Raw genomic sequence first — 15,169 nt, 5'->3', positions numbered from 1 at the left:
ATCGATTGGGACATTAAGGGTGGTTTATATTAAAAGAGTTACAGCTGGCTCAAGGCTTTCTTAGCAGAGGGAAAGGTAAGAACTGAGGCACAGAGATGGGATGGTATGAGGCATATTGTGGGGAGAACAAATAGTTCAGTGTGGTGGGTTTGGGATTCAAAAAGAGCAGTAGTGGTAAGTCAAACTGAAGCGGTAGAATGAGATTTTAAAATGTTGAAGAATATTAAATACTAGGTCAAAGAGTTTTAGAATTTAGCAATGCCAATGTTTTAGAATTTAGATTAAAACACTATTGGAGAAATATTTATCTAGCCCTGGAATTTTAATATATCTATCACCTATTTCATCTTTAGTTTCAAACTACATGAGGTGAAATAGCTATACTAAGAATAGAAAATAAGAAGAGGAAAAATGGAGGTGAGATGTACTTTTAATAAGACCAAGGTGGAGCTAGTTACTCTAATGGTTATTAAGTTAAATCTGAGTTGTTTGCAGGATGGACTGGACAGAGCAGAATTCGTGATAGTGGTCATCGGTTCCTCTCCCTGGCCACACTTCAGAATCACCAGAGGTACTTTTTATATCTCAGTGCTCAGGGCACATCCCAGACCAATTACATCAGAATCTCTGAGATTCCAATCCGAATGTCAGTACTTTAAAGCTCCCAGAGAGATGTTATTGTGCCACCAAGGTTGAGAACTACTGCTCTAGTAAGTTCAGTAATGAGGATTTAATCTTCAGGGTTGACGGTAAGAGTGGAAAAGAGGGAAGGAATCTGAAAGATAGTTTGAAAGAAAAATCAATACTGCTTTTTGAAAATGCTGGGAAAATTGTTCCCCCAGCTCCATTCCTTTAAACAAAAAAAGTCCATTTTCACAGGTGATAGACAAGTTTGGAAAATCTGACAAGCTTAATCAGAACATAAAGCTCCACTGATGGCAAGACAAAAGGTTGCCCAGGGTGGGTCACTCATGTGACAGTGCCTCACTCGCGTGTCTGCACTTAGAGTTACTACAACCTCTCCCATTTCCTGAATAGGGATTTTAGGAGTATCATAGGCAGAAATACAGATCAGAGAATGCAAAGTAAAAAGCAGCACTACATTCATGTCAGCCATTACTTTAAACAGAATCAAACTGAGTAGGTTCACATTGAACTCATTTCTATTCCCCTGGGGTGATAAACTAACTTTGTGATTCCAAGGTGTAAAACACCTTTTAAAGTTGTTTCTGGCATTTCAATAAGTTAAACCTCAAATTTTGGATCCCTTGGTTGGGCTCACTGCTCTGCCAGCAGAGTTGGTTCTTTTTGCTACCACACTTTAACTAGCAACCGAAACAGAAGCTGCATATTTTCATAATCACTTACAGAGTCAGTACAGTTTACTTTTAACCGAATGAGTAACTGGACATTAAAAGCCAAGGGGTGACAATGGAGACACGACAACCCAAAACCTATGGGATGCAGTAAAAGCAATTCTAAGAGGGAAGTTTATAGCAATACAATCCTACCTTAAGAAACAGGAAACATCTCGAATAAACAACCTAACCTTGCACCTAAAGCAATTAGAGAAAGAAAAACAAAAAAAAACCAAAGTTAGCAGAAGGAAAGAAATCATAAATATCAGATCAGAAATAAATGAAAAAGAAATAAAGGAAATGATAGCAAAGATCAATAAAAACTAAAAGCTGGTTCTTTGAGAAGATAAACAAAATTGATAAACCATTAGCCAGACGCATCAAGAAAAAAAAGGGAGAAGATGCAAATCAATAGAATTAGAAATGAAAAAGGAGATGTAACAACTGACACTGCAGAAATACAAAAGATCATGAGAGATTACTACAAGCAACTCTATGCCAATAAAATGGACAACCTGGAAGAAATGGACAAATTCTTAGAAATGCACAACCTGCCAAGACTGAATCAGGAAGAAATAGAAAATATGAACAGACCAATCACAAGCACTGAAATTGAAACTGTGATTAAAAATCTAACAACAAACAAAAGCCCAGGACCAGATGGCTTCATAGGCGAATTCTATCAAATATTTAGAGAAGAGCTAACACCTATCCTTCTCAAATTCTTCCAAAATATAGCAGAGGGAGGAACACTCCCAAACTCATTCTACGAGGAAACCATCACCTTGATACCAAAACCAGACAAGGATGTCACAAGGAAAGAAAACTACAGGCCAATATCACTGATGAACATAGATGCAAAAATCCTCAGCAAAATACTAGCAAACAGAATCCAACAGCACGTTAAAATGATCATATACCATGATCAAGTGGAGTTTATTCCAGGAATGCAAGGATTCTTCACTATACGCAAATCAAACAATGTGATACACCATATTAACAAATTGAAGAAGAAAAACCATATGGTCATCTCAATAGATGCAGAGAAAGCTTTCAACAAAATTCAACACCGATTTATGATAAAAACCCTCCAGAAAGTAGGCATAGAGGGAACTTTCCTCAACATAGTAAAGGCCATATATGACAAACCCACAGCCAACATCGTCCTCAATGGTGAAAAACTGAAACCATTTCCACTAAGATCAGGAACAAGACAAGGTTGCCCACTCTCACCACTCTTATTCAACATAGTTTTGGAAGTTTTAGCCACAGCAATCAGAGAAGAAAAGGAAATCAAAGGAATCCAAATCGGAAAAGAAGTAAAGCTGTCACTGTTTGCAGAGGACATGATACTATACATAGAGAATCCTAAAGATGCTACCAGAAAACTACTAGACATAATCAATGAATTTGGTAAAGTAGCAGGATACAAAATTAATGCACAGAAATCCCTGGAATTCCTATACACTAATGATGAAAAATCTAAAAGTGAAATCAAGAAAACACTCCCATTTACCATTGCAACAAAAAGAATAAAATATCTAGGAATAAACCTACCTAAGGAGACAAAAGACCTGTATGCAGAAAATTATAAGACTGATGAAAGAAATTAAAGATGATACAAATAGATGGAGAGATATACCATGTTCTTGGATTGGAAGAATCAACATTGTGAAAATGACTCTACTACCCAAAGCAATCTACAGATTCAGTGCAATCCCTATCAAACTACCACTGGCATTTTTCACAGAACTAGAACAAAAAATTTCACAATTTGTATGGAAACACCAAAGACCCCGAATAGCCAAAGCAATCTTGAGAACGAAAAACGGAACTGGAAGAATCAGGCTCCCGACTTCAGACTATACTACAAAGCTACAGTAATCAAGACAGTATGGTACTGGAACAAAAACAGAAATATAGATCAATGGAACAGGATAGAAAGCCCAGAGATAAACCCACGCACATATGGTCAACTTATCTTTGATAAAGGAGGCAGGAATGTACAGTGGAGAAAGGACAGCCTCTTCGATAAGTGGTGCTGGGAAAACTGGACAGGTACATGTAAAAGTATGAATTAGAACACTCCCTAACACCATACACAAAAATAAGCTCAAAATGGATTAAAGACCTAAATGTAAGGCCAGAAACTATCCTAGAGGCCAGAAACTCTTAGAGGAAAACATATGCAGAACACTCTATGACATAAATCACAGCAAGATCCTTTTTGGACCACCTCTTAGAGAAATGGAAATAAAAAGAAAAATAAACAAATGGGTCCTAATGAAGCTTAAAAGCTTTTGCACAGCAAAGGAAACCATAAACAAGACCAAAAGACAATCCTCAGAATGGGAGAAAATATTTGCAAATGAAGCAACTGACAAAGGTTTAAAATCCAAAATTTATAAGCAGCTCATGCAGCTCAATAACAAAAAAACAACCCAATCCCAAAATGGGCAGAAGACCTAAATAGACAGTTCTCCAAAGAAGATATACAGATTGCCAGCAAACACATGAAAGAATGCTCAACATCATTAATCATTAGAGAAATGCAAATCAAAACTACAATGAGATATCATCTCACACCGGTCAGAATGGCCATCATCAAAAAATCTAGAAACAATAAATGCTGGAGAGGGTGTGGAGAAAAGGGAACACTCTTGCACTGCTGGTGGGAATCTGAATTAGTACAGCCACTATGGAGAACAGTATGGAGGTTCCTTAAAAAAACTACAAATAGAACTACCATATGACCCAGCAATCCCACTACTGGGCATATACCCTGAGAAAAACCATAATTCAGAAAGAGTCATGTACCAAAATGTTCATTGCAGCTCTATTTCCAATAGCCAGGAGATGGAAACAACCTAAGTGTCCATCATCGGATGAATGGATAAAGAAGATGCGGCACGTATATACAATAGAATATTACTCAGCCATAAAAAGAAATGAAATTGAGTTATTTGTAGTGAGGTGGATGGACCTAGAGTCTATCATACAGTGTGAAGTAAGTCAGAAAGAGAGAGACAAATACCATATGCTAACACATATATATGGAATCTAAGAAAAAAAAAATGTCATGAAGAACCTAGGGGTAAGACAGGAATAAAGACACAGACCTAGTAGAGAATGGACTTGAGGATATGGGGAGGGGGAAGGGTAAGCTGTGACAAAGTGAGAGAGAGGCATGGACATATATATACTACCAAACGTAAAATAGGTAGCTAGTGGGAAGCAGCCGCATAGCACAGGAAGATCAGGTCGGTGCTTTGTGACCACCTAGATGGGTGGGATAGGGAGGCTGGGAGGGAGGGAGACACAAGAGGGAAGAGATATGGGAACATATGTATATGTATAACTGATTCACTTTGTTATAAAGCAGAAACTAACACACCATTGTTAAGCAATTATACTCCAATAAAGATGTAAAAAAAAAAATTATACCTAAATAAAGCCATTGAACCTAAAAAAAAAATGTTCCTATGGCCAAAGCTGAAACAATATTAGCAATATAATAAATAATGATAATATTAGATTGTAATTTAAGGAATAAAACAAATCTCTGTAAGTCCACACTGCTACAAATAAATGAGTGAATTAAAAAAAAAAAAAAAAGCCAAGGGGTCTGTCCTGCTGCCTTTGTGGTCCTTTCCAGTGTTTTACATGGTAATGTTCTAACTGGCTGCAATAACAAGGCCATTATAGTTGCTCTACCCTTTGTCTGCTGACCACTATTACTCTTAAAAATTATTTTCAAATAAATTCCAATGTGCTACCAAACTTTAATTAATCAATTTTCTGTTATATTTTTACCAGCACATAAGGGAAAGAGATTAGACAAGGGACAAAGTGAGTTGGAGCCCCTCCCTTTAAAAATGCAGTGCAATCACAACTTGCCTACACCATTACCCTTTGAAATCCTATCCCGTCTCAAAATTTTGAATATTAGTTATTTTATCCAGTACTTTATGTTCCCAACATATTTTACAATCACATTTAGTTAATCCTCATAAAATCCCATTGAGGCATGCTAGTGTTAATATTCTCATTTCATAGGTAGAGAAATCAAAGTTCAGAAACATTAAAAAACTTGTGATTGAGCAAGCCAGTTGAAAAGTGAAATTCTATGTGCCCACTTTTTTTTCTGCAGCTCACTGCCCTCCCTAAGAAATTCTCATGTTAAAGTGCTCCACAGGACAAGTTTTCACTCCTGTAACTCCAGGGCCTTATTGAGGCAAAAATCTTTATATTTGGTAATAGGTCCACTAAGTAATCAAAGACAGAATTTTAAAAAGGTTACTCAAGTTCTCTGCAATTCAAGCATCGTTGTAAAAAAGTACCGATCCAGAAAACTGAGAGACTGGGTCTAAAATAATTCCTGACTCACTCACTGCTTCATATTGTTGAAGTGGTAAGAAACAGAAAGGTTCGTCCAGGCCAAGGAAAAATTTGTAGATGTGTGCAGTGAAGTCAGTCTTCCCTGTTTTGCCGTATTTTCCTATTTCTTCCCTTTCAACTGTATCAGTGTTTAAACAATAAAATTTATTTATTCAACATATGGTTACTGGCAGCCTATTATGGGTCAGGCACTTCATGGAATACCGGAAATATACAAGGATGAATAATAAATACACATTCCAGCCCTGTGGTTCACAGCTTAGTAGGGGAGATAGATACATAAACAAATAGTTCAGACTACAGTGTGCTACATACTGGTGCTGAGTGGGAAGCAAAGTGGGGTGAGAACACAAAGGAAGTACCAATTGACTGACTAGAGGAAGGAGGGGATGCCTGCAATAGAAGCCCCCCTCAGCTAGGTCTTAAGTGAGTGTGTAGGAGTTTGCCATGGAGAGGACACAGCACATTAAAGGGAAAAAAGAAAAAGTGGCATTCTTTCTAAGGTTGCTTAATTACATTCTAACAGGATTCCAAATCATAACTAGAAAGAGCAAGCAGTATTTTCCTAATCTGGGCCTTCTCTGCTACTTTCTCTGAATTGCAATCCATATTCAGCAGCTCATTATACATTTTCTATTCCACAGCTTAAGTCTAAGAAGTAAGGGACCACAGAAACATAGTATGGTGAAAAGACGGGTAGTTTTGAAGTTGGAAACCTAGAATTCAAGGTCATCAGTTGGGGGAAAAAACAAGGGAGAAAAGAAAAGAGAGAGAGAGGGGACATAGAAGGAGAAAGAGACAAGCAGCAACTGGCATTGGTATTTATAAAACAGTTTTCCTGGATATGATCACGTTTGGACTGGGCCTTATGAGGTTATTGTATCAAATGGATTAACAATTGTGAAAGAGCTTGTAAAATGAAGAAACTATACAAATAATTGCCATTATTATTGAGAATGAGCTTCAGCCTGTACTAGAGATGGGTCCCATTCTTGCTGGGTTCGAAGGCAGGCGAGCTCTAGAGCTGCCATATCTGAAGGGAAAACAGAGATGAGAGGTCTGGGAAGATCTGAAAGGCTGTATGTGTGCACGGGGTGTGGCCTCCTTCGGCTCTGTTGCATTGCAGAGAGAATTTCCTGTGCCAGCTCAGCCATAGCCTGCCTTTCCTGCAGGATATCAAGCTCCAAGTTTACAGTTCCTATCAGGGAGTCTCTTTGTTTGAACAAAGCCTCATTTGTTAGGAAGTGTCACAGATCACCGTGTATCAGATGCAAGATTGAATGTCCCTCAAGCACAAAGACGTGCAAAGCTATGCCAGGATACCAGCAATGGGGCTTTTCACCATGAGAAAACAGATGGTCAGAGTGAAAAAGGCTAGTCTTTATGGAAAAGAAATTCTTCCAACCCACCCCCACACCCAGGCCCTACTTCCCACTTCCCCCCCCTTCCCCCTGCTCTTCTTTCACTCCACTGCACTGACAGGGAAACATTCGATATGCTGCAACATCATCTGATGTTTGTGTCTCTTTAATTAAACCAAGAGATCTGGAATAGGGACGCCCTTGTCTTTGTGGAGAAATGATTTCAAAAAGAAGATAATAGAACCTCTTTTTCTGCAGGCTTTCAAGAGGCTTGTGTGTAATTTGTCCTTTGCAAGAGCAATCAAAGATAACTGGTACGCAATTGATTACGGGCTTTGTGTCCTTTTAATTACTTGTTTCTACACACTGGTTTAGTTACATGCTGAAAGCAGATCCGTCTGAGTTCTCTCTAAGCTGTAGTGCTTTCTTTTGCTTACATGGTTTAATAATAAAGCTATTAGTAAGCCACCACCAGGTAGAACAATCCTATCAGATTGGGATAGATCTTGAATCTTGCCTTTCTTTATTCTTCCAATAGGCTATTAGATGTTTTTATGGAAAACAAGGTTAAAGAATGCTACATCATTGCTTAACTATACAAAAATATTCTGCAATTTCAGGAGGGTACAGTCTGCCTTATTCCCAAAGTAGAGTTCACAAGGACAGAAGGATTAGAACTTATATAGCATGTGTTCAGTTCTTTTTAATTGACAAAGATAAGGCTACATTTTTTTCTTTCTTTTTACTGAACACTATCTATCAACTGATATAGCCAAATTCCCTTGAAAAACCGTAGGAAAAAATTCTTAAGGTTAGCACAATATATAGACCAGATTTTTTACTGTTTGTATTCCATGTACTGAAAATGCTGTCAAATCAGTAAATGCCAGATGAAAATATAGGAACAATTTTATTTCTATTTTATGTTCTCCACCTAGAAGTTGAGAAAGGTACAAAAGGAGCTTTCCAATGACAGAAAACCGATTAAATTTCTATGCCACTATTTACTTACCTGCTACTAATTTATGCCCTAGAGAGAAAGAAAAGCTAAAAGTTGTAACCATGTAAAAGAATCCCATCTAATTTCAATATGTCAATTCTGTGACTACAGCTGCTGAGATAGGAAATGAATGGAAAGCTTAGCGAAATGTGTGATTCTCCACTAAGGACACTATATTCAGGGGCCTAGCCTCTTGTTTTATCAAATCTCCGTAGATGTGAGCTCCCTGCAAATGGCGAAACTACCCCACACTCTGGGAAAACCTCTAAGCCTGGATCCCCACCCACCTGCAAGCTCTCAGATCCTTTAAGTATCACTTCTGCCATGGCATTAGATTCCTCTTCCTTCCCAGAAATGCTCTCTACCTTGCAGGCAGGTATCTGTCTATGAAGTATCCAATGTGCCCTCAGCAACATGGAAAATATAGAAATTTACCTTCTTTGAAATACAGTTTCTTCTGACAAAGCTTGTAGTCTAGGCAAGGAAACGAGTCTTGAACAAGTGAAACAGTCAATGAAAAATGAACATGTGCCATATGATCCTGCAGTCCCACTCCTGGGCATATATATACCCAGAGAAAACTATAATTTGAAAAGACACATGCACCCCAGTGTTAACTGCAGCACTATTTACAATAGCCAAGACATGGAAATAACCTAAATGTCCATCGACAGATGAATGGATAAAGAAGATGTAGTATATATACACAATGGAATATTACTCAGCCATTAAAAAAATGACATAATGCCATTTGTGGCAACATGGATGGACCTAGAGATTATCATACTAAGTAAAGTAAGTCAGAAGGAGAAAGACAAATACCATATATCATTTATATGTGGAATATAAAGTATGACACAAATGAACTTATCTATGAAACAGAAACAGACTCACAGATATAGAGAACAGACTTGTGGTTGCCAAGGGGTTGGTGGGGAGGGATGGATTAGGACTCTGGATTAGCAGATGCAAACTATTATATATAGAATGGATAGACAACAAGGTCCTTACTGTATAGCACAGGGAACTATATTCAATATCCTGTGGTAAACCATAATGGAAAAGAATATGAAAAAGAACATATATATGAATCACTTTGCTGTACTGTAGAAATCAACACAACATTGTAAAGCAATTATACTTCAATAAAATAAATTTTAAAGAAGTGAACATGATGAGTTCTAACTTAGAAGGAAATCAATATACAAAGAGCAGACAGATGAGACCTCATGGACTAGGTGGGACGTAAGCTGTGCTGAAGCCGAAATGGGTACAGAGCAGATTGGGAAAGGCAAAGAAAAGAAGAGAAAGCATTCTAGCATGGCTTCATGAGGCAGTGATGAGTAAAGCAGGAGGTATGAATAGGAAGAAGTGGAAAAGAAGCATGGATAAGATCAGGCTGATTACAAAGATTCAAATGTCAGACATTCGTTTTTTTAAACCAATAATTATTCATTGCTTTCTGTGTGATAAGTGTTGAACTAAGTACTGGAGATTATAAAAGGAGTAAGATAGAGTCTCTGCCCCCATGAAAATCAGCATCAAATGGAAAATACAAACTCAGCCTATCAACCATCATAAATTACCATGTATCTATATGCCATTCTAGCAGATTTTCATAGCTACATTAATAAAATACTACTATTTGATGTTTATCTTATGTCCAATTTAATGGATTAGCTTTCTGATAGCTATAACACAGAAATATGTTATGCTCCTCTATGTGGATTATTAGTACTATTTCATGAATCTTACCATGTTTCTCTCTTGTTCCCCTTTCCAACTGCTTCCTTACCTCAGCATTTTCTGTCTCCATTATCACAGAATTTCATTTAGCTTTTATTGGATCTCTTCTCCGATGTTTTACGTTATCAGAGTTCTTCCACAAGGTTCAGCCATTTGTGCATTTCCTAAAACAATTAAAGATTTTATTACACACACACACACACACACACACACGAGATTCTTAGAATGCTGGAGTGTTGATGTGATAACCACAGTAATCTGACCTTTGGGAAAACATACCTAAGCATTATAAACACACAATTTAATGAAATATATGTCTAAGAACTGCATTTATATAGTTCTATAATAGAATTATGAGTTAAGTACTGTGAGAGTACAGAAGGAGGGGGCAACTAGCAAGTACATGGAGGTAAATTTGATATAGATATACTTCTTTGGGTGCAGAATGAGTGTTCATATAATATAACCTGAAAACGGATACTATAAATTCCCTATCTTGTCTGCTCCTCTTCCTTTGATGTATCTTCTTCTAAATTATTTAGAAATGAAGCATTTATGAATTCCTTCTCTTGCAAATGCCCGCCCTACAGAACATGCATTGTCAGTGGGCTCTGATGCAAATCGCTTCACAGCAGAAACCACTCTGCCATTATACTCTAATTTGCAGCCAAGCTGGCTTTCAGCTGGTCCCTTGTCCTTGGGCTATCATTCACTGTCAGGGCCTCTCCAGGGTGCACCAGCTGTTCTCTTAACGGAGAGAAAGAGGGAAGTAGTCATATGTCATTGATTCCAAAAAAAAGCCTGCCTTGACTACCATGGTTCCTCCTTGGTTCCAGGACTGATCATCATGTATTTAGGATCAGGGCCACCTCTTGGCAAACTTGTGAAGTACATAATATTTTCCTTAGTTAACATCCATTTTCCCTTGGCCACTACTCTTTCCTAGGCCTCGGGCTGGACTTGGCCATTCCAGAACTTATTCAGGCTACCCTGTCTGGATAAGGATTCAATCTGTAGAACAGTGATTTTCAATTGAAGGGCTAATACTCATCCCCAAAATATACTTCACTTGAGTGCATGTGTACATATAAATACACACAAATGTAAAATTTTGCATCCAATTTCAGGTAATTTGTAAATTCCCCCTGAAGCCAGCCTAGGATAAGAACTGCTGTCTCAGCCTTCTTTTTATTTTTTTTTGGGGGGGTACACGGGCCTCTCACTGCTGTGGCCTCTCCCGTTGCTGAGCACAGGCTCCGGACGCACAAGCTCAGTGGCCATGGCTCACGGGCCCAGCCACTCCACGGCATGTGGGATCCTCCCGGACCGGGGCACGAACCCACGTCCCCTGCATCGGCAGGTGGACTCCCAACCACTGCTCCACTAGGGAAGCCCTCAGCCTTCTTTTCTCTGTTTTCTCTTTCTTTCTTTTCTCTCTCCATCCTTTTCTCCATTTTGTCACATCTCATTCTCTGGTAAGAAAAAAAACATTCCAATCTAAATCATAAGACAGTGTTCAAAAAGATTTTTAATATATTTTTTAAAACCTTTTTTGCTCTTTTAGAAAAGGGTAAGTAAAATAACTGATAATAGAGCTGGTTAAAGCCAAACTTCAACTAAAAGGAACCATGGATTTATTTCTTGTGTACCCTCTGCTCACACAGCTACTGTTGAGTCAACTTCAATAAACCTGTCTTGTGAAACTTTGGATATGGCACATAAGTCGTTCTGAAGAGAAATTTCATATTTTTCTTCTTTTTGAGGGTATTTAAATATCAATCTAGAGAGACTAATGGTTAAAATTTCCTTCCCTTTGGACTGAGCAATGGTGATTCAATTTTAACAGCTGCCGACTGCCTCCCAATGATTATGTTTTCAGGAAGCATCATTTGTTTTATAGCACAGCTGCAGGTGGTGCTTGCTCATCTGTAGGCAGGATTCTACAACAGCTAACTTGGTATCATCTCTCCTCCTGGTAGCTTTCAAAATGTCTATGACCTTCTCCAGGAAAGGAAAAAAAAAAATTAGAAAGGTTAATAAGAGTACATCATAGGTAAAATATGTGCAAAATCATTGAGAGCTAAAAGCAGTCTTTTAAAAAATACAATACTACATTGCCATTCCATTCCAGTATAACAAAAAATAATAGGTATCTCAATTGAGTATTTCATAAGATGGTTGTCTCCAAAATTCTGATTAATTCCACTTGATAAAATATTTTAAGTGATCTTATCATTTCTGTACTAAACTTAAAAACAAAAACCAGAGTTGAAAAAATGAGCAATTGCATTGGGTGACATCTTAGCCGACTTTGGATCTTTGTTAGGATCTTGAAAATAATCAAGCTAGAAAAATCTTTCTAGGCCTTTGAGTGGAAATTTTTCAATGTGTGAAGCAAGATCAGGCCATGCTGGTGCTGTATTCTAAAGCAAAAATGACAAAAATGTGATGTATGCACTACTATATCCCCCTTGGTGCCTATTTTAAACATTGCTAATTGATTATGACATATTTTTCTGCTTAGCCCAGACACAATCTCAGAATCCTTCTGAACACATATATTCATTCTCTACCAGTTGTTTGAAAGTGACAGATGAGATAAAGCTCATTCTCTATTTCTGTGCTAGATCATTGATAGAATCACTGAGCCATTGCAAATGCAGTGGAACTACCTGATTGATATTGGATTGCGGACGAGGGTCCAAAGTAACTGCTTCTCTCTGCCATGTGACAGGGGCCAGATCCACAGCCTGTGGGCCAAATCTGACTGCCAACTGTTTTTGTAGATAAAAGTCTATTGGAAAAATGGCCACACCCATTTGTTCATGTATTATGCATGACTACTTTCCCTGCTTTGGATTACATAAAACAGTAATTCCACAAGCTAGTTCAAGTTCTTTTCATTTTTATTCAAGAATGACAGGTATTCCAGAACTTTGGATTCTGATTTGTCACCTCGGAGATCATTATCTCCTCCAAGGACTCCAGAACTTTCTATAATACAAGAAAGAACAAAACAAGAGCCTATGATTGACTTATAGATCCCAATGGCATTTGTATGTTGAAAGCCATGAAAGCATGCTCCTAGCACTGAAAGCAGAAATGCAGTGTGATGACAAAGCCAGGGTTCTATCCCCTTCCTGTTTCCCCCTCTTCCCATCAGCTCTTTCCCCAGCATGGAGATTCAAGCTTGGCTTGTACATGTTCCAGGAGACTTTTTCTAAGACAGAGAAAAATACTCCCTGGTGACTTCCCTGGTCAAACACCATGCAAAACCCGTCTGCCATTCCTGTGTGCTGCTGTAATCATTTGTTAATTGTCATAATGTTTTATGATGGCCTTTTAAAAAAATCTTGTGGAAACTTATTTCCCTTTGTATTCAACCAGTAGGCAGCGTTTTCTTTAGAGCTAAACAACATCAACCCAGTTCCCCTTCCCATGATCTATGACTTCTAAACCATTTCTAATAGAGTGTTTCCTAGCTCTCTGTGATTCCAACAATAAACTGTTACTATTTCCTTCCATCTTTCAATGCAGCATCCTTCTGTCTAGATCTAGCAGTGGGAAAAATAATGTAAGAGGGAAAAGTATAGGTGGAAAAAAAAAAAAGAGAAAGAAAAAGTAAAGAAAGCTAGATATATGCCATGCTTGACTGCCTAAAAGATTACTGTGTGACCTTATCCTGGTATCTCACTGTGGTGGTTGAGATTAACCATCTATTTAATATTTAGGTCACTTTCATTAGAGAAAAAAGAAAGAAAGAAAAAAATTATAATTCTTTTGTCTTCAGATCCTATTTTAGTACAACTATGCATACTTTTACCCTTAGTAATTGATAAACCTTAAACTGTTAGATGGTTTTAATGAAAACTGGATCTATTTAAAAAACAAGTCTGTCCTTGCAAATAGCAATACCACCTGCTTGAGGCTTTCTGCATTAGGTGACTTGTATTCACAAAGCAATGCCTTCAGCTAGATGAGCTGTTTACTTTTGGGTATTCATTCCCTGCAATTCTTGTTCAGGAAAAAGAAAAAGACCACAAATCAAGGTAAATAGGGAAGAAATAAAAAAGAAAAGAACCAAAAAAAGAAAATGACTCTGATGTGCTGAAGACTTCTGTGTGAAATCCTCTTCAGCCTTTCCAGTCACTCTGAATTAAGCAAGTGGTGCATGACATGTACTGAAGTTGGATCAGCAGTACAAGCTGTACAGATGTGCCCATCTGGTACGCAGGTGTTTGCACAGATATTCCCCAGCCAAACTTCCAGGGGGTAGCATTTTTGTGGAGCTGGCTCCACACTAGGACAGAGAAAGAGAGGGGGACCACCCACCGATAATAAATGGTGCCACTTTTGGTTGACCACATACCCTCAAAGAATTGTTCTTAAATTTCATAGGCATCAAGATCTCTTGAGAAACTTTATAAAAATGCAGAATCCTGAGCCCTTCCCCAAGATATTTACTTTCAATATACACCTATGGTGTGTTCCAGAAACCTGCTTTCAACAAACATTCTAGGTTATTTTAATATAATTGTTCCTTAGTCTGTACTTTGAGAAATACTACCTTAAGACACAGAATAAAATGGATAAAGAACATCTAGAAAATAAAAGATACTTTTATCCTATGAAGTTTGCAGCCATTCTCTCATTATGTGAATATTGCCTATATAATGCCTACAAGCATTCATGAACATATTAGAATATTTAACCAGAAAACCAGAAAAAAAAAGTGTTTGTCCACACAAACTCTGGATATTATAAAACCTTTTAAAAATAATGTGTCCTTATTTATTAGGTCCTATACCTATAAAGGGAAACTAAGCACAACTCAAGTTTGGAATGCCAGTGATACCTAGGTACCAAGGGCAATGGCCTTAAACCCTACCATGAGCCTTTGCCCAATTTCACATGATTCTTTTGACTACTGGTAATATATCCTAGGTACTGGTGTTCATTGTCTTTTCTTTGACTACTATCAAATATGAACATATATCCCCTAAAAATTATTCTCTGAAATATCTCTCGGCAACCAAGAACCACTCACCTACTCACTATCTGAAGATTGGGAAACAGAAAGAAAAGATACACGTAAGAAACATTCAAAAGCCAGATCATATAAGTAAATTTGGATCATGTTGAATTTAGACTTTCTTTAGTAGGGGATGGGAAGTCATTGAAGCATTTTGATTAGAGGAATGTCATGATCAGTTATTTCATGGATTTCACATAGGCTATAAATTTTAATAGTTTTGTAATAATGTATATGAACAGATTCTGCTGAAAATAAAAAGGATATGTATTAA

This window comes from Mesoplodon mirus, assembly GCF_964341445.2.
Source record: "Mesoplodon mirus genome assembly, chromosome: 5".
In the NCBI taxonomy this organism is placed as follows: Eukaryota; Metazoa; Chordata; class Mammalia; order Artiodactyla; family Ziphiidae; genus Mesoplodon; species Mesoplodon mirus.
This window is presented reverse-complemented; position numbering follows the sequence as displayed.